The 19,345-nt window shown below is 39.7% G+C and overlaps 3 long non-coding RNA genes across 3 annotated transcripts; all 3 read right to left on the bottom strand.

Moving 5' to 3' along the window:
* Positions 1-12,969: 12,969 nt before the first annotated feature.
* Positions 12,970-15,096, bottom strand: LOC110678520. The gene is made up of 5 exons (XR_002501678.1): positions 14,766-15,096; positions 14,357-14,702; positions 13,948-14,293; positions 13,539-13,884; positions 12,970-13,475 (listed from the first exon to the last, which is right to left on the bottom strand). It is a non-coding gene; the product is annotated as an uncharacterized LOC110678520 (long non-coding RNA).
* A 41-nt stretch (positions 15,097-15,137) lies between these two features.
* LOC110679423 lies at positions 15,138-16,739 on the bottom strand. The gene is made up of 4 exons (XR_002502478.1): positions 16,399-16,739; positions 15,990-16,335; positions 15,584-15,926; positions 15,138-15,520 (listed from the first exon to the last, which is right to left on the bottom strand). It is a non-coding gene; the product is annotated as an uncharacterized LOC110679423 (long non-coding RNA).
* A 31-nt stretch (positions 16,740-16,770) lies between these two features.
* LOC110679422 lies at positions 16,771-18,372 on the bottom strand. The gene is made up of 4 exons (XR_002502477.1): positions 18,032-18,372; positions 17,623-17,968; positions 17,217-17,559; positions 16,771-17,153 (listed from the first exon to the last, which is right to left on the bottom strand). It is a non-coding gene; the product is annotated as an uncharacterized LOC110679422 (long non-coding RNA).
* Between the last annotated feature and the right edge of the window lie 973 nt (positions 18,373-19,345).

The following is a 19,345-nucleotide window of genomic DNA, read 5'->3' as shown; positions in this document are numbered from 1 at the left end:
GAAGAAAGTTCCGCAGAGTATTCAAAACAAAATTTTGAAGATGCTATAGTACTGGTATAGTACTAATGAGTTACAAAGAGTATCCAATGCATAAACATTGGAACAAATGTTGCTCTGTGACCAGTCGCTTTGCGATGTCCACTCTTTCTCATAGACATTCAACCTTTATGGATTAATAAATAATTATAAAAGGAAAAGCGATGAATAAAACTTAGTTTGCTAGTAGGGAAGAATACACACATTTACCATAAAACTAAAAACCATAAAAAAATAAATTAATACATGCATGAAAATCATATAGAACCCCTAGCAATAAGAACCGAATTCATGCAAAAATCAAATGATATAGATAGGAGGACGGCACTACGGTCGAATTAAAGTAAATGCGAAACACAGAACACAATTTGTTTAAACAGACATACTCCACTCCCAAAAAACACCCAACGCTGACTGTTCTTGGTAGCCAATAAAATCTGGCAAAACCAGTTGCCAACCACGAAAAAAGGCTATTCGCTGGTTCCGAGTTAGCTTGGTGAACTTGACTCGGCCACTTACTGGTAGGCCACAACCGAAGCAAGTTATAGTTCGATTCCGAGTTTTAATTTACAAGTGAAGTCAGGAGAATATTTCTCCCCTCATGTGGCGGATCCTAGCAACGATCATACCCACAAACCAAGCCCAGTGGTGGTCGACGTTGAGCGGTTCGTGACCGCATAGTGGTGCTGAACCACCTCGAACCCCAGCCCAACCATTAAATAGGCAAGGCCATAGTGAGGCGGACCAGACCAAGATATCTTCCGGCTTGTGACTTCGGACGGAAGCTCAATAAAAGCTTTAGGCTTCGGACGAGAACCTGGTCACGGAAACCACTGCAGCGTGCTGAACCACACGACCAGACCGCGTAGTGGAACAATCTACCTCGGCTAGGACGAACCCCAAGAGGCAGGTCGGCATCAGGCAGCGTCATCAGGGCCCCACACTAATACCACACACAATATAGCCGTAAGTAAAACAGATGTAGATAGGTTCTAGATAGGGCTATAGGTGTTAGGGAACCCGAGAATATATGCTGTCAATACCACATTTCATCGTTTTTTTCCTTTTTTGCGAATCCTCGGAGAATTGTGCCGACCCTGAGAGGGCTGGGAGTCCTTGGGACTGAGCGGGCGTAACAAAGGTTAGTTACAGCTCACTTAAATTGAGTCTCACTGCAACCCAGAGTCATACAAACAATCTAATGTTGATCCACCCAATTAGCCCACTTGTGTTTCCCTCTGGATAAACGTCCCACAATCTCTGCTCCATGAACTGTTTCGAGTTCAACTGACGACCGTGGCTGAACGACGACGTCTACGTCGATGTTTGTACAGATCAATCAAATCAAATAATGTGAATTTTTCATTCGCATTCAATATTGTACGGAAACGCGAATGCTTCCCGCAGCTTGCACTGTGGAACGCCTTTCGGCCAAAAATTCTCAGTCTCTAAAGGTAAGAATTGTTGCATTTCTGCTGTCTAGTGTCACGGTTATATGTTTCATCCGATTTCCGGGAACTATATTTTATCGGAAGCTGAACCAGCTTCAAAACATCGAAGTTGCTCATCGTTCGCAGTTGATTGGTAAAATATCGCAATTTTCTTTCGACTGTTATAGCCGTTTTATCTGCCAAGAGTGGGAATCGCAAACGGTGGAATCTCATCGACGATAAATCCCAGGTTCGGCCCTGGATCGAACGTACGAATCAAACGATTCTCGCTCACCGGTAACGAAATTGTACTGATTCAAGTTTGCACGCGCCCGACGCTGATAAATTATTTCCACTTGGCCGATGTCGGAATGGATGTTGTTGTCGGAACGAACGGTTTCCGTGGGAGCAGATAGAAAGAGTGCCTCCATCTGAGCGTTGTTAATATTTATGAACACAGCTCTTCACCTCGCGGGCCTCTCCACCTGTGGTAATAGAAAATAACCCGAGGAAAGTGAATGTATTTGAAATTTGGGGAAATGATGTTATCACTGCTGGTTGTCGAACATTTGTCTTCCAAACGGAAGGCTTCACGATTCGAAAAGAAAAAACTTCCGCGGAGTATTGAAACGTCAAAACCAATATGTTGCCACTTGATCTTCTTTGCTCGGGATGTCATAAGGGTATGCGATATTCATGTCAGTATGCCACGAAACAATACACGTTATTTTGGAAACCGATAATGACGAAAAGAAACAAAATATGAAATAAAACAAAATATTGAGTTTGTTCCGCGAAATATATATCAACATTGTTTGCAAATACATGTGAAGGTATGAATTAGAATACTAATGTTTTTTTTATCTTTTTAAATGTAAGGGTTTTCAGTCTAACGGAGAAATCTTAAAGACACATTTCTTCAACACGTTTCGGTCTTTGGGCATGACCTTCTTTCGGGATAAAAAGTTGTACCGTTTCTTGTAACGCGCTCAAAGCATTGCGATCGGTTGTCGCTCTTCCTGGCAGCCATATAATTTATACGGTTGCGTTGCTGGATAGTCATTAGAAGAAAGAATTACGAAAATAATATTCAGCAGGGAACCAGGTATAGGTAAGCAGAACGTGAATGACCCTTGCGGTTAAAACGTTAATAGTAGATTAAAATGGGAACATGGCCCAATGCGCACTGATGGGGTAAAATGGCTCGCCTCATTGAATGATTCCTAGAACATTTAAATTTGTGTTATTTGCCAAATGATATTAAAACATATTTACCCAAGAGTTGCAGCTACAACCCTTGGACATAAACTCATAGATTTTCCCTTAATTTCTCGGCAAAGTTCAGCATTTTCCACTTTTTGCCAAAATATTAAGATTTTCTGATGATTTTATTAACGAATAAGCGTTTCCATGCCACAGAGCAAACTCATGGAGAAACATGGTTGCTGACTCTTCATTCTTCATACTAAATGGCATTCTACCCCATCCATTCGGTCATTTTGAACAATGGCGTGACGTTACGCACAAAGCACAAAGTTAAATCAACTATGTTTATAATTAACTCTAAAATAATACATAAAAATAGTTGATTCGGCAGAATAAATGATTACGAACACTATAGTTTGGCCTAGGGCTACAACCCTTGGACATAAACTCATAGATTTTCCCTTAATTTCTCGGCAAAGTTCAGCATTTTCCACTTTTTGCCAAAATATTAAGATTTTCTGATGATTTTATTAACGAATAAGCGTTTCCATGCCACAGAGCAAACTCATGGAGAAACATGGTTGCTGACTCTTCATTCTTCATACTAAATGGCATTCTACCCCATCCATTCGGTCATTTTGAACAATGGCGTGACGTTACGCACAAAGCACAAAGTTAAATCAACTATGTTTATAATTAACTCTAAAATAATACATAAAAATAGTTGATTCGGCAGAATAAATGAACACTATACGAACACTATAGTTTGGCCTAGGGCTGAAAGTCTCAATGATAAAGAAAGAAAAAAAACTATAATTTTTACTCCGTAAACTCAGCTGATTTGTTTTACTTCTTCAGAGAATCTCCTCAATAACCCCACCGGCTTTAAATTGAATTTTCCCGAAAACTTTTCGAAATTTCATTTCGAACTCTCTATGACGGATTCACTCGACGCATCGCATACCCCCACTGTCAATCACTATTCATCCGCCAATCAACAAGATGGTAGCACGCAATCGTTTGATGGAGAATTGGTGCATTTGGAACGGAAATCCCACGGGATCGCTTCGCAGATGAAATGGGAAAATGATTTCATCAAAATTGCATATCGAACTCCGAAGCCCACGGGGCTTTGAGTAATACATCAATGTCGCTGCATTATTATTCCTCGGGGGCGGAACGCAGAGCGCGCTGCATTTTGGGACTAATGGTTATTAGCATGTCAAACATCGTTGAGTGCACCTAGCTACTCATAGAAGAGATCAACTCCGAATATATGAATTGTGTAGTTTTGCAGGCAGGGGCTACTCCAGACTGAGTTTGAACTATCATCCATTCCGTAGTTTGCATTCAGCTTAGGAATATATCTGAAAAAAAAGGATTTCATGTTATTCCATTCAGCTCCGGTGAATTTTGCACTCAATGCTCAGGAGAGCACTTTGGGGTGATTTGGCATATGGTGCACAATTTTCATCGCAACACGTGGTGCTGGCCATGGGAAAGGATGTGTGTATACGGTAATCAAGGATATTTTTCCGATCTAAAAGTGGTGGTACCAAACTTTTCATTTTATGAAACTGTTTTGCAAAGCAAACCTCGAAAAAGTTAGTCAGTGAAATGGCAGCTGGTGCCAGAGAGAGAGTGGTTTCTGATGGATTTGCTTTCCGATAGTTCAGGTCGGAGTTCCTGCTTAGAAAGAGCGAGCTTCGTGTGAGCGGTGAATAAACTTTGAACTGGTAACCCTTCCGACCCGGACCACAATATACAAACTCGAACGCGTTTCGAAATTCAAAAAAAAAAGGAAGAGTAATTAGTTTGAAAACATATTGACAGCGTTGATACTCGTACTTTTTCAACATTCCAAGCTGAAGCTAAAATGACTAGTGTCATCAAGTACCAATTCGAAACAAGAGAGTTCATATTGAATTCCCACTTCAATCTTGGAATTTTGTTGGATAGATTTCGGACTGTGACACTGTTAATTGATTTGTAATCCAGTGTGACATTTACTTTTATTATAAATCATTCAAATCATCCATTGGTGTATACTAGAGCATGATCAGCAAGCATGGATGAATATTCAATGTAAGTACCACATGATTACATGCAAAGGACATGCAAAACACTCAACAGACCAATGGAGAATGCTCCGATTGATGAAAAGCTTCTTCTGACTCGAAAGGGAAAGATTGTTTACTGCGTTACACTTACAATGCGTGTAAATTATTACCGCCGTTTCGCAAACCCAATTATTTTTGTATTTTTAGAATCGCCTGAAAATTTGCATACAGATTCTTTATGACCAAAAATGCCATTATGCACTTTCAGACCGCCATGTTGAACCTCGCCTTATTTTTGAGAAGGGCGTATCGGAAAATGCATGGCAAATCTTTAAAAAAACTGTAACTCAAAACGGTTTGTCGGATCGATATGAGATCTTCTACAAAGTTGTAGGTATTGCTTAGGACTATGTAGAGAAAAATATGCACGGTAAAAAAAAGTTACAGATTATTTTTTATTTCAAAAACAAAATTTTAAAATCGATTTTCTCCAGAAACGCAGTTTAGATTTTTGTTTGCGATTTATTTGCACAATGTTTCAAAATGGAAGAATTATGGACAAAATAGTTATTGTTTTTTAAAAAATTACACATTAAAAAAAATTGAAATAGAGTAAAACAATAATATTTTATGTGATTATTAAAAGGTACAGAAAAATTGCAATCGAAGAGTACTTAAGTAAATTTTTTCTAGGTTGCATCAATTTCGAGAGATACTCATATTTATATAAAATTTTCAAATAAATAAAAGTAAAATAGGCCATTATCAAGCATATTTCGTGTTTCTCCATTCCAGAAAAAAATATTTTGATTGAACTAACGTAGCTAAATCATTTATCGTCATCAAAACATATATGCTGAAGTATTGAAAAAAGAGTGCACGGTGAAAAACATTGATGTTTTTAATTTTTGGATATGTTTTGCGGTTGTTGTAGGTATTGTTTAGGACTATTTGGAAAAAAATATGCACGGTAAAAAATAATGACAGATTTTTTAATAAAAAAAATTAAAATCGATTTTCTATGAACATCCATCTGTGATTTTTATTATTTTTGGACATGTTTTAGAGGACATCTTATGTGATTTATTGCACAATGTTTCATAATGGAAGAATTATGGACAAAAAAGTTATAATTTTATAGAATATTACAAATTAAAAAAAAAGGAAATAGAGGAAAGCAATATTTTTTTATGTGTTTATTTGATAGTACAGAAAAATGAATTGGAAGAGTACTTAAGTAGAATTTTTCTAGGTAGCATCAATTTCGAGATATACTCATACTTATATAAAATTTTCAAATAAAAAAAGAAAAATAGGCCCTTTTTAAACATATTTCGTGTTTCTCTATTCGGGAAAATTTTATTTTGATTTCAACAACACAAACCAAGTCAAGTCAAGTACACAACACTGAAGACAGCAAGCTACATTTTTAAATATCATAAAAAACAATTTGATAGAAGGTGAACTTGTGGTAATTTGTGATTTTTCGGAAAACTACACATTTATTCTTCAAGATGAAGTTCAAAGCCATCATTGAAATGCTCAGCAAGCTACTTTGCATCCGTTTGTAATATATTATCGTCAAGATGGCAAAGTCAATCATTTAAGTTTTGTTGTAATTTCAGAAGATTTGCGCCACGATTCTGTATCTGTCAACTTATTCATATCTAAAATAATAGATTTTTTGCGATTGGATCACAAATTAACTGTCAACAAGATATATTTTATGTCTGACGGAGCTGCATCACAGTATAAAAATAGGAAGAACTTTTCAACTCTTTGGCAATTTGAAATCAAATATGATATAGAAGTTGAAAGGCATTTTTTTGCAACATCACATGGAAAAGGGCCATGCGATGCCATAGGAGGGACACTAAAACGTATGGCCACCAGAGCCAGTCTTGCCAAAGAACGTGAACATTCGATAAAAAAAATGCTAAGGAACTATATGATTGGGCTCAAAATCGGAAAAAAAAGCAGCTAACACAAATCTTCTTTTGTTATTCAACTACTGAGGAATATGCTATCATTGCACAAGAACTTAACCAACTATTTTCAAGTGCAAAAACAGTTCAAGGCACTCAGAAATATCACTCGTTTATCCCTATCTCTGAAACACAAATTGAAGTTAGATAATTTTCGAGCTGTGACAATAACAAGAAAGTAGTTGATATAATTAAGAAATAAAATTGCAGTACATATATAAAAAAAAACAAAAAAAAAAAACAAACTCCTTCACCATGGTTGTACGATCTTGCTGCGATGAGAGGGCTTTACCCATTAGCCCTGGGGACCAAAGGTACACCGTTGTGATAGAATCACATTTTTAATGCCACGTTTAGATTTACCGTGTATACCTCTGAAGTGATGCATCTCAGCTAAATTTTGTTTTTTTTCGATAAAAAAATTTCATATTTAAAAATATATAGTTATTTTTCTGTACTTAAAAAAACTCACCAAAAATATTGTTTTACATAAATTCGTTTTATTTATTTTTTTAAATAATTTATTTCTTATCCAAAAATTTTCCGTTTTGGGGCATCGTGCAAGAAATTACAAACAATATGCTGCAAAACATATCCAAAAATTGAAAACATCAATTTTGCGGTTTTAAAGAGCAATGAATTTCAAATTTTCATATGAAAATTTCGTTTATATTTTTTTACCGTGCATACTTTTTTAAATACTTTAGTATATAGGTATTGATCAAACAATTAATAATTCAGCTACGATTCACTCAATCAAAATAAAATATTTCTGGAATGGAGAAACACGAAATATGTTTTAAACTTTTTTTATTTGAAAATTTTATATAAATATGAGTATATCTCGAAATTGATGCAACCTAAAAAAATTGACTTAAGTACTTTTCGATTGAAATTTTTCTGTACTTTCAAATAATCACATAAAAAATTATTGTTTGCCTCTATTTCGATTTTTTTTCAAAATCTGTAATTTTTTAAGGAATTATAACTTTTTTGTCCATAATTCTTCCATTTTGCAACATTGTGCAATAAATCACATAAATTGTCACCTAAAACATATCCAAAAATAAAAAAAAATCAAAACTGCGTTTCTGGAGAAAATCGATTTTAAAAATTTGTTTTTGAAATAAAAAATAATCTGTAAGTTTTTTTTACCGTACATATTTTTCTCCATATAGTCCTAAGCAATACCTACAACTTTGTAGAAGATCTCAAATCGATCGGACAAACCGTTTTCGAGTTACAGTTTTTTAAAGATTTGCTTTGCATTTTCCGATACGCCCTTCTCAAAAATAAGGCGAGGTTCAAAATGGCGGTCTGAAAGTGCAAAATGGCATTTTTGGTCATAAAGAAACTGTATGCAAATTTTCAGGCGGTTCAAAAAATACAACAATTTAATTTCAAAAAAAATCGTCATGTTCGGTGGAATTGCTCATCGAGAGTATTCCGGGAAAATAGGCCACTACAATTGTTTTGAATTTCACTTTTGGTCATGTATCCACGAGCTCTACCTCTGGTGAAAATTTCATGCAAATCGAAGAACCTTCGGCCCAAGTTGTCCGATTATAAAAAAAAATCCCCATAAGGTTTTTTTTTAAATATATGAACAAATGTGGGAAATTTCTTATTATGAGCGCTCTTTCAAATATTTCATTTTTTTTAAATCATCAATACTATTACTGATAAAATACCTTCAACATCAATAAAAGTTGCCAGGCCTAATATGTATTTATTAATTTTTAATATTATTCTATTTATATCAATAAGTTTTAATAAGAATTTTCCAAAGCAAACCATAGAAAATATGATAGTTTTGACGTTGCTCTCACGGCTGGGATATTTAATTAATAATTTAACTTGTTTAGTTTTTCTGTTCATGAGTTGTCAGGAATTCGATATGTTATACCGTGGTGAATCAAAATCCGGACGGTACCAATATCCGGACACTCTGATAGAATATATTAATAAAAGATTAAATTAAATGTATATCTGGTAAATTTCGTACATTATATTCACTTTTAATGTTGCTGATCATTCTACAATCATTCGCAATCTAGTTACCATTGCCTAAACATAAATAATAACCAAAACAAAAAAGTCGCTCCTGTTGCAAGGGGTGTTTCTGCAGTGTGAATCATTTTCGGTAAAAGTGGCGTTGAACGTGCCTTAACATTCAGTTGTGTTTATGTGTTTAAATTGCATTACTTGCAAAGTATTTTGAATTTAAAAGCGAAATAAATGATAGAATATATATTCGGAAACTATACAATTGTGAAATTCGTATAAATATGCATATGACAGTGTAAAATATACCGTCCGGAATTTTCGACAGGTGGTTTTAAATCCGGACATAAGTGAAGAGCACAGTGTTTTACTGTTAAAAGTGAATATTTGGAGGGTGAATCTAAAAGAAAACTCGCAAACATTATCAGTTAAATTTTTTCAGTGATTAGAATGCCGTTTTATATACAGAAAACCAGTCCGATTCAAATATTTCTGTGGCCCTAGGCTCAAGCACCTAGCCGTATAGGTTTAGATTCAGTTAAGGTGATTGAACCACAAATTAACAATCATTTCAATATCATGAACATCATAGATCAAAGGCCTTTATAAATGTGACATACGATTAAATGCAGATATTTTTTTATGGATATTGTTGCAATATTCGATATTGCAAAAGTGCTGTCCGGATTTTGATTCACGAGTGTCCGGATTTATAGACAGGTAATGCTTGTGGTGTCCGGATTTAAGGACAAGACTAGTCTGATAGTTTTGGTGATTTTCATGTTATTATCATAACTTTCAACATAAAATTTACTTTTCTTACCAAGTTCTAGTATGAAACTATGCGTAGCAAAAATGAGCTCACATCTTATTCGATGAAAAATGGTTTAAAACTGAGTTTGAATATGTGTTCCAGCTTAAGCGTCCGGGTATTGATGCAGCACGGTATACATTATGTTTCAATTCACAGTTGCGTTCAAAAAAATAGTAGTGCTGCACCACTCAGTACAACTTTATTTATTGCGCTTGTATTTGTTGTCAGAATTTCCAGCCAATTATTTGCATATGTAGTAGTGATATCGCCTATTATGAGGAGACAGGAACGGTAGCTGTATGTTTATTCCTTGCTGACAGTTTTAGTCGAAACTGTCGTTGCCTCCATTTTTGGCTGATCAAAATAATAGTAGTGCAAGCTTGCTTGAAACATTTTTCACGTAATTCTTATTGTTTCGAAAGTTAAAACGTGTATCCCATTTGGTAAGTGTAAAAGGAAGACGAAACGAGAATTTTAGTTATGTTTTTGTTACAGAATTATGGGTCGAGGTAAACATTGTTCCGCAGATCAGCGCAATCTGATCAAATTAATGATAAAGGAGGGTAAAACATACGCGCAGGTGCAGGAATCAGTTGGATGTTCTGCTACGATGATCAGAAACGCTTTGAAATGGAACATATTGGTTGGCCTAAAGAAAAATGGCGGAATGTGCTGTGGTCTGATGAGTCGTCCACCTTGCACTGATAACCAACCAAAATACACGATTAAGACAGTGAAACATGGCGGCGCGAAAATTATGGTGTGGGGGTGTTTTTCCTATTATGGAGTCGGACCGATTTATCGGATACCAGGCATAATGGATCAGCATGGCTACATCAAAATACTTTATGAAGTTATGCTACCATATGCCGAGGAAGAGATGCCACTTAAATGGGTGTTCCAGCAGGACAACGATCCCAAACACACCAGTAAACGTGCGAAGACTTGGTTCACTGAGAAAAAAGTTGAGGTAATGGAGTGGCCAGCACAGTCCCCCGACCTCAACCCAATTGAGAACTTGTGGGCAGACATCAAATTCGCAGTTTCTGAAGCTAAGCCCAAAAATGTTGATGAATTATGGCACGTAGTCCGCACGTGGGCTGCTATACGAACCTCTCGGTGTCAGGCACTTGTGGATTCAATGCCCAAACACTGTGTCGCTGTTATCAAAAATAAAGGCTACGCTACGATATACTGAAGCGAGCACTTCAGATGCACACACATTTAATTAATAATAATTACTCATTATTGTTTCTCATTTATTGTTTTGTAATGAACTTAAATACTATTATTATTTTGAGCACTGAATTTCATTTTTTTTCTGAAAATTTTAATGATAAATAAATGAATCCACATAGCTAAATGTATATATAAATATTTATGCTTTAAGGACTTGTATAAAATGACAATAAAGAGATCTTGAATTAATGCGTTAGGATTATTTTTTTACCATTTTTTTATTTTTTCCTCATCCACTACTATTTTTTTGAACACAACTGTATATTCTCTTCGATCGATCCGTAATATGAGTAAAAACGGTATGTGCATTATATAGCGTAAAATTCTAACTTATCTACTTGATGAAACAAATCACCAGAAAGATCAGAATTTTTGGAGTATTTGACTCATCCTCACAAAAGAAAACATATCATATAGTCCGGTCTTTCTGAGCAAACACCGATCAACTGAAGTAATGATTCTCATCCAAGTATCAATTTATTGTATTTTATTGAATCAGTTGTAGATGTTTCACATCGGAGTCTTTAAAAGATGTTTGGAAGTCTTTTGACAAGATGAACTCCAATGAATCACATATATGACTTTAGGATGTCATCTTCTTCTTCTTGGCATTACGTTCCCACAGGGACAGAGCCTGCTTCTCAGATTAATGTTCTTATGAGCACTTCCACAGTTTTCAACTGAGAGCTTTCTTTGCCAAAGTTGCCATTTTCACTTTCGTATATCGTGTGGCAGGTACAACTATACTCTATGCCCAGGGAAGTCAAGGATATTTCCATTACGAAAAGACCTGGACTTGTGAAAACTTCAAGCTTAGCTTAGCTTAGACTGACTACACATATCAATGGTTGCTATTCCGTGATTGACCGAAGTCAGTGAAAATGCACAAAGAATCAACTAGAAGTTCGGCTGGGATTGGCCATAATCTTCTTCAATGTGCATAATTCAGTGCCTCTATTCATACAGGGTCAATAACGGAGCCGGCCACGTCCTTGCAGTCAGGTGGGATTGGGGGAAGGAATGTTAGTGTGTAACCTTTGCTATTTGGAGACCGTGTTTGCCTCTGCATCTCCACAAAGGTTACTGGGAGGGATGTTTATTATGGGAAGGATCGTTGGGTCGCAGAGTTCACTTTGATAAGCGATTAGACCATGATAAATAATGATTTGTGAGATATATACATGCTTATATGTAAATATAATATTTTCATTTGATATGAACAATTTCTATGTAGAGGAAAATTTTGCCGACACTTGAGGTGACGAACCATTCAAAGTTTGTTGAACAAATATCTAAATATAACATTCCTATAGCTGTCAGGACGAAAGCATGTGTTATTATAATTTACTTATTTGAAAAGAAACAAAAACCTCGATTGGTTGGAACATCATAAAACACTCTTATTCTCATGCCGACACTTACAGTGGCGAACCATCCAAAGTTTGTTGAATAAAGTGAACCTTTCGCAAGTCTACACTTGTAGTGTCGAACCATTCAAGGTTTTTTTTTAATTACAAAAATAAAGGTAAAAAGGGGTGGTCTGAAAATAAAAAAATGTTAAACATAAACAATTCATGAATCAGAGTTTGTGTCGACACTCATAGTGACGAACCATTCATAGTTTGTTGAAAATTCATAATTACGTCCCACCATTGTAACGATTAAATGTGAAGTCATACATATGTTATAGGTTAGAAATAGAAGCATGAAACGAGCTCACCAATTGTTCCGCTGTCCTTGGCTGAGCAGCCACAATCCACTCTCAGCTTCACTCGTTTGCTCGGCTATATAAAAACTGGCGCAAGACCCGAAAAGGAAAAACTATAAGGGTACAGCCCTATGGGGTTGTACGAACTGGTGACGTAGGACTACGATGTTTTGTGTTATTGGCATGCAAAAATATAAAGCTGCTGCGGGGAGCCATTTAAGAATGGAAACAGTGGATGTCGGACACTTTGATGTTTTGGAGCTTTTGAGTCAAATATTAAAATAGTTGCATACTAACCACTGGTGTGTTACATTCTTTGATAAATAACTTTCCAATTATATATTCCCTTTCTTTCTTAGTTCGGTATGTCAAAACAAATTACTGAAAATGTTCTCCAACATATATGAAGCTCGTGAACTTGTGATTTAAGATATTCTCTGCGGTAAAAATCTCAATGAGATACGGTTATATTTTAACTGTTTGCTATCTCAACATTTATAATTTCTAATTACGTATTTGTAACATTTAGGGTACGATATTGTGCAGCAGTTTTGGGTTTATAATTTATTTGCTAGGGAATATATTTATTCGTCAACTCTTTAACATATTGGTGGCCCTGAAAAGGGCCGTTTGTTTAGGTCAAAACTGCAACACCGATAGAATTAATCCATCGACTATGATATTCAACAGGGAATATTATTCCAAACAAGTTCAAGGGTCGATTTTCGTGTGGGCTATAATCAGTGATGATCAACAAGGCAGAGTCGATGAGGGCCAGACAGATCACTGACTGACGAAATCCAAACTCTGTCGGATCTGTGGATGCGTCACGCAAACGCAACGCAGGTAATCAGTGCTTGTTGGTGTCAGAACAAGGCAGAGCTCCACCGGAGGAAGGCCGGTGCCCTCAACCGGCAGAGATGCCCCGACTGCGAGAATAAGAAGACAATCCATTACGGATATCATCGGTTGGCGAAGGTTTCGCGGTTGGTTCTGGAAGAAATGGAAGAAATGTTTTAGGCATTTTGTGTGAACTCTATCAATGAATCTTATTACCAGAAGATTGAACCGGAACCAGTAATCTGCCAAATCTCACTTCCTCTTCCACACTGCTTGGATGGAACGGATGTGACGAAGGCAAGGAGCGTATGATCGGCTAGTTTGAATACGCGGCTATTTAAGGGTTGAAGAACCCTTGTGCGGAATCCAAACTCTATCGGATCTGTGGATGCGTCACGCAAACGCAACGCAGGTAATCAGTGCTTGTTGTTGGTGTCAGAACAAGGCAGAGCTCCACCGGAGGAAGGCCGGTGCCCTCAACCGGCAGAGATGCCCCGACTGCGAGAATAAGAAGACAATCCATTACGGATATCATCGATTGGCGAAGGTTTCGCGGTTGGTTCTGGAAGAAATGAAAGCAATGTTTTAGGCATTTTGTGTGAACTCTATCAATGAATCTTATTACCAGAAGATTGAACCGGAACCAGTAATCTGCCAAATCTCACTTCCTCTTCTACACTGCTTGGATGGAACGGATGTGACGAAGGCAAGGAGCGTATGATCGGCTAGTTTGAATACGCGGCTATTTAAGGGTTGAAGAACCCTTGTGCGGAATCCAAACTCTGTCGGATCTGTGGATGCGTCACGCAAACGCAACGCAGGTAATCAGTGCTTGTTGTTGGTGTCAGAACAAGGCAGAGCTCCACCGGAGGAAGGCCGGTGCCCTCAACCGGCAGAGATGCCCCGACTGCGAGAATAAGAAGACAATCCATTACGGATATCATCGATTGGCGAAGGTTTCGCGGTTGGTTCTGGAAGAAATGGAAGCAATGTTTTAGGCATTTTGTGCGAACTCTATCAATGAATCTTATTACCAGAAGATTGAACCGGAACCAGTAATCTGCCAAATCTCACTTCCTCTTCCACACTGCTTGGATGGAACGGATGTGACGAAGGCAAGGAGCGTATGATCGGCTAGTTTGAATACGCGGCTATTTAAGGGTTGAAGAACCCTTGTGCGGAATCCAAACCCTGTCGGATCTGTGGATGCGTCACGCAAACGCAACGCAGGTAATCAGTGCTTGTTGTTGGTGTCAGAACAAGGCAGAGCTCCACCGGAGGAAGGCCGGTGCCCTCAACCGGCAGAGATGCCCCGACTGCGAGAATAAGAAGACAATCCATTACGGATATCATCGATTGGCGAAGGTTTCGCGGTTGGTTCTGGAAGAAATGGAAGCAATGTTTTAGGCATTTTGTGCGAACTCTATCAATGAATCTTATTACCAGAAGATTGAACCGGAACCAGTAATCTGCCAAATCTCACTTCCTCTTCCACACTGCTTGGATGGAACGGATGTGACGAAGGCAAGGAGCGTATGATCGGCTAGTTTGAATACGCGGCTATTTAAGGGTTGAAGAACCCTTGTGCGGAATCCAAACTCTGTCGGATCTGTGGATGCGTCACGCAAACGCAACGCAGGTAATCAGTGCTTGTTGTTGGTGTCAGAACAAGGCAGAGCTCCACCGGAGGAAGGCCGGTGCCCTCAACCGGCAGAGATGCCCCGACTGCGAGAATAAGAAGACAATCCATTACGGATATCATCGATTGGCGAAGGTTTCGCGATTGGTTCTGGAAGAAATGGAAGAAATGTTTTAGGCATTTTGTGTGAACTCTATCAATGAATCTTATTACCAGAAGATTGAACCGGAACCAGTAATCTGCCAAATCTCACTTCCTCTTCCACACTGCTTGGATGGAACGGATGTGACGAAGACAAGGAGCGTATGATCGGCTAGTTTGAATACGCGGCTATTTAAGGGATGAAGATCCCTTGTGCGGAATCCAAACTCTGTCGAATCTGTGGATGCGTCACGCAAACGCAACGCAGGTAATCAGTGCTTGTTGTTGGTGTCAGAACAAGGCAGAGCTCCACCGGAGGAAGGCCGGTGCCCTCAACCGGCAGAGATGCCCCGACTGCGAGAATAAGAAGACAATCCATTACGGATATCATCGATTGGCGAAGGTTTCGCGGTTGGTTCTGGAAGAAATGGAAGAAATGTTTTAGGCATTTTGTGTGAACTCTATCAATGAATCTTATTACCAGAAGATTGAACCGGAACCAGTAATCTGCCAAATCTCACTTCTTCTTCCACACTGCTTGGATGGAACGGATGTGACGAAGGCAAGGAGCGTATGATCGGCTAGTTTGAATACGCGGCTATTTAAGGGTTGAAGAACCCTTGTGCGGAATCCAAACTCTGTCGGATCTGTGGATGCGTCACGCAAACGCAACGCAGGTAATCAGTGCTTGTTGGTGTCAGAACAAGGCAGAGCTCCACCGGAGGAAGGCCGGTGCCCTCAACCGGCAGAGATGCCCCGACTGCGAGAATAAGAAGACAATCCATTACGGATATCATCGATTGGCGAAGGTTTCGCGGTTGGTTCTGGAAGAAATGGAAGAAATGTTTTAGGCATTTTGTGTGAACTCTATCAATGAATCTTATTACCAGAAGATTGAACCGGAACCAGTAATCTGCCAAATCTCACTTCCTCTTCCACACTGCTTGGATGGAACGGATGTGACGAAGGCAAGGAGCGTATGATCGGCTAGTTTGAATACGCGGCTATTTAAGGGTTGAAGAACCCTTGTGCGGAATCCAAACTCTGTCGGATCTGTGGATGCGTCACGCAAACGCAACGCAGGTAATCAGTGCTTGTTGTTGGTGTCAGAACAAGGCAGAGCTCCACCGGAGGAAGGCCGGTGCCCTCAACCGGCAGAGATGCCCCGACTGCGAGAATAAGAAGACAATCCATTACGGATATCATCGATTGGCGAAGGTTTCGCGGTTGGTTCTGGAAGAAATGGAAGCAATGTTTTAGGCATTTTGTGCGAACTCTATCAATGAATCTTATTACCAGAAGATTGAACCGGAACCAGTAATCTGCCAAATCTCACTTCCTCTTCCACACTGCTTGGATGGAACGGATGTGACGAAGGCAAGGAGCGTATGATCGGCTAGTTTGAATACGCGGCTATTTAAGGGTTGAAGAACCCTTGTGCGGAATCCAAACCCTGTCGGATCTGTGGATGCGTCACGCAAACGCAACGCAGGTAATCAGTGCTTGTTGTTGGTGTCAGAACAAGGCAGAGCTCCACCGGAGGAAGGCCGGTGCCCTCAATCGGCAGAGATGCCCCGACTGCGAGAATAAGAAGACAATCCATTACGGATATCATCGATTGGCGAAGGTTTCGCGATTGGTTCTGGAAGAAATGGAAGAAATGTTTTAGGCATTTTGTGTGAACTCTATCAATGAATCTTATTACCAGAAGATTGAACCGGAACCAGTAATCTGCCAAATCTCACTTCCTCTTCCACACTGCTTGGATGGAACGGATGTGACGAAGACAAGGAGCGTATGATCGGCTAGTTTGAATACGCGGCTATTTAAGGGATGAAGATCCCTTGTGCGGAATCCAAACTCTGTCGAATCTGTGGATGCGTCACGCAAACGCAACGCAGGTAATCAGTGCTTGTTGTTGGTGTCAGAACAAGGCAGAGCTCCACCGGAGGAAGGCCGGTGCCCTCAACCGGCAGAGATGCCCCGACTGCGAGAATAAGAAGACAATCCATTACGGATATCATCGATTGGCGAAGGTTTCGCGGTTGGTTCTGGAAGAAATGGAAGAAATGTTTTAGGCAATTTGTGTGAACTCTATCAATGAATCTTATTACCAGAAGATTGAACCGGAACCAGTAATCTGCCAAATCTCACTTCTTCTTCCACACTGCTTGGATGGAACGGATGTGACGAAGGCAAGGAGCGTATGATCGGCTAGTTTGAATACGCGGCTATTTAAGGGTTGAAGAACCCTTGTGCGGAATCCAAACTCTGTTGGATCTGTGGATGCGTCACGCAAACGCAACGCAGGTAATCAGTGCTTGTTGGTGTCAGAACAAGGCAGAGCTCCACCGGAGGAAGGCCGGTGCCCTCAACCGGCAGAGATGCCCCGACTGCGAGAATAAGAAGACAATCCATTACGGATATCATCGATTGGCGAAGGTTTCGCGGTTGGTTCTGGAAGAAATGGAAGAAATGTTTTAGGCATTTTGTGTGAACTCTATCAATGAATCTTATTACCAGAAGATTGAACCGGAACCAGTAATCTGCCAAATCTCACTTCCTCTTCCACACTGCTTGGATGGAACGGATGTGACGAAGGCAAGGAGCGTATGATCGGCTAGTTTGAATACGCGGCTATTTAAGGGTTGAAGAACCCTTGTGCGGAATCCAAACTCTGTCGGATCTGTGGATGCGTCACGCAAACGCAACGCAGGTAATCAGTGCTTGTTGTTGGTGTCAGAACAAGGCAGAGCTCCACCGGAGGAAGGCCGGTGCCCTCAACCGGCAGAGATGCCCCGACTGCGAGAATAAGAAGACAATCCATTACGGATATCATCGATTGGCGAAGGTTTCGCGGTTGGTTCTGGAAGAAATGGAAGCAATGTTTTAGGCATTTTGTGCGAACTCTATCAATGAATCTTATTACCAGAAGATTGAACCGGAACCAGTAATCTGCCAAATCTCACTTCCTCTTCCACACTGCTTGGATGGAACGGATGTGACGAAGGCAAGGAGCGTATGATCGGCTAGTTTGAATACGCGGCTATTTAAGGGTTGAAGAACCCTTGTGCGGAATCCAAACCCTGTCGGATCTGTGGATGCGTCACGCAAACGCAACGCAGGTAATCAGTGCTTGTTGTTGGTGTCAGAACAAGGCAGAGCTCCACCGGAGGAAGGCCGGTGCCCTCAATCGGCAGAGATGCCCCGACTGCGAGAATAAGAAGACAATCCATTACGGATATCATCGATTGGCGAAGGTTTCGCGATTGGTTCTGGAAGAAATGGAAGAAATGTTTTAGGCATTTTGTGTGAACTCTATCAATGAATCTTATTACCAGAAGATTGAACCGGAACCAGTAATCTGCCAAATCTCACTTCCTCTTCCACACTGCTTGGATGGAACGGATGTGACGAAGACAAGGAGCGTATGATCGGCTAGTTTGAATACGCGGCTATTTAAGGGATGAAGATCCCTTGTGCGGAATCCAAACTCTGTCGAATCTGTGGATGCGTCACGCAAACGCAACGCAGGTAATCAGTGCTTGTTGTTGGTGTCAGAACAAGGCAGAGCTCCACCGGAGGAAGGCCGGTGCCCTCAACCGGTAGAGATGCCCCGACTGCGAGAATAAGAAGACAATCCATTACGGATATCATCGATTGGCGAAGGTTTCGCGGTTGGTTCTGGAAGAAATGGAAGAAATGTTTTAGGCATTTTGTGTGAACTCTATCAATGAATCTTATTACCAGAAGATTGAACCGGAACCAGTAATCTGCCAAATCTCACTTCCTCTTCCACACTGCTTGGATGGAACGGATGTGACGAAGGCAAGGAGCGTATGATCGGCTAGTTTGAATACGCGGCTATTTAAGGGTTGAAGATCCCTTGTGCGGAATCCAAACTCTGTCGGATCTGTGGATGCGTCACGCAAACGCAACGCAGGTAATCAGTGCTTGTTGGTGTCAGAACAAGGCAGAGCTCCACCGGAGGAAGGCCGGTGCCCTCAACCGGCAGAGATGCCCCGACTGCGAGAATAAGAAGACAATCCATTACGGATATCATCGATTGGCGAAGGTTTCACGGTTGGTTCTGGAAGAAATGGAAGCAATGTTTTAGGCATTTTGTGTGAACTCTATCAATGAATCTTATTACCAGAAGAATGAACCGGAACCAGTAATCTGCCAAATCTCACTTCCTCTTCCACACTGCTTGGATGGAACGGATGTGACGAAGGCAAGGAGC

Source organism: Aedes aegypti, chromosome 3 (genome assembly GCF_002204515.2).
Source record: "Aedes aegypti strain LVP_AGWG chromosome 3, AaegL5.0 Primary Assembly, whole genome shotgun sequence".
In the NCBI taxonomy this organism is placed as follows: Eukaryota; Metazoa; Arthropoda; class Insecta; order Diptera; family Culicidae; genus Aedes; species Aedes aegypti.
The sequence above is the reverse complement of the archived record's forward strand: the minus strand, read 5'-3'. Positions and strand labels throughout refer to the sequence as shown.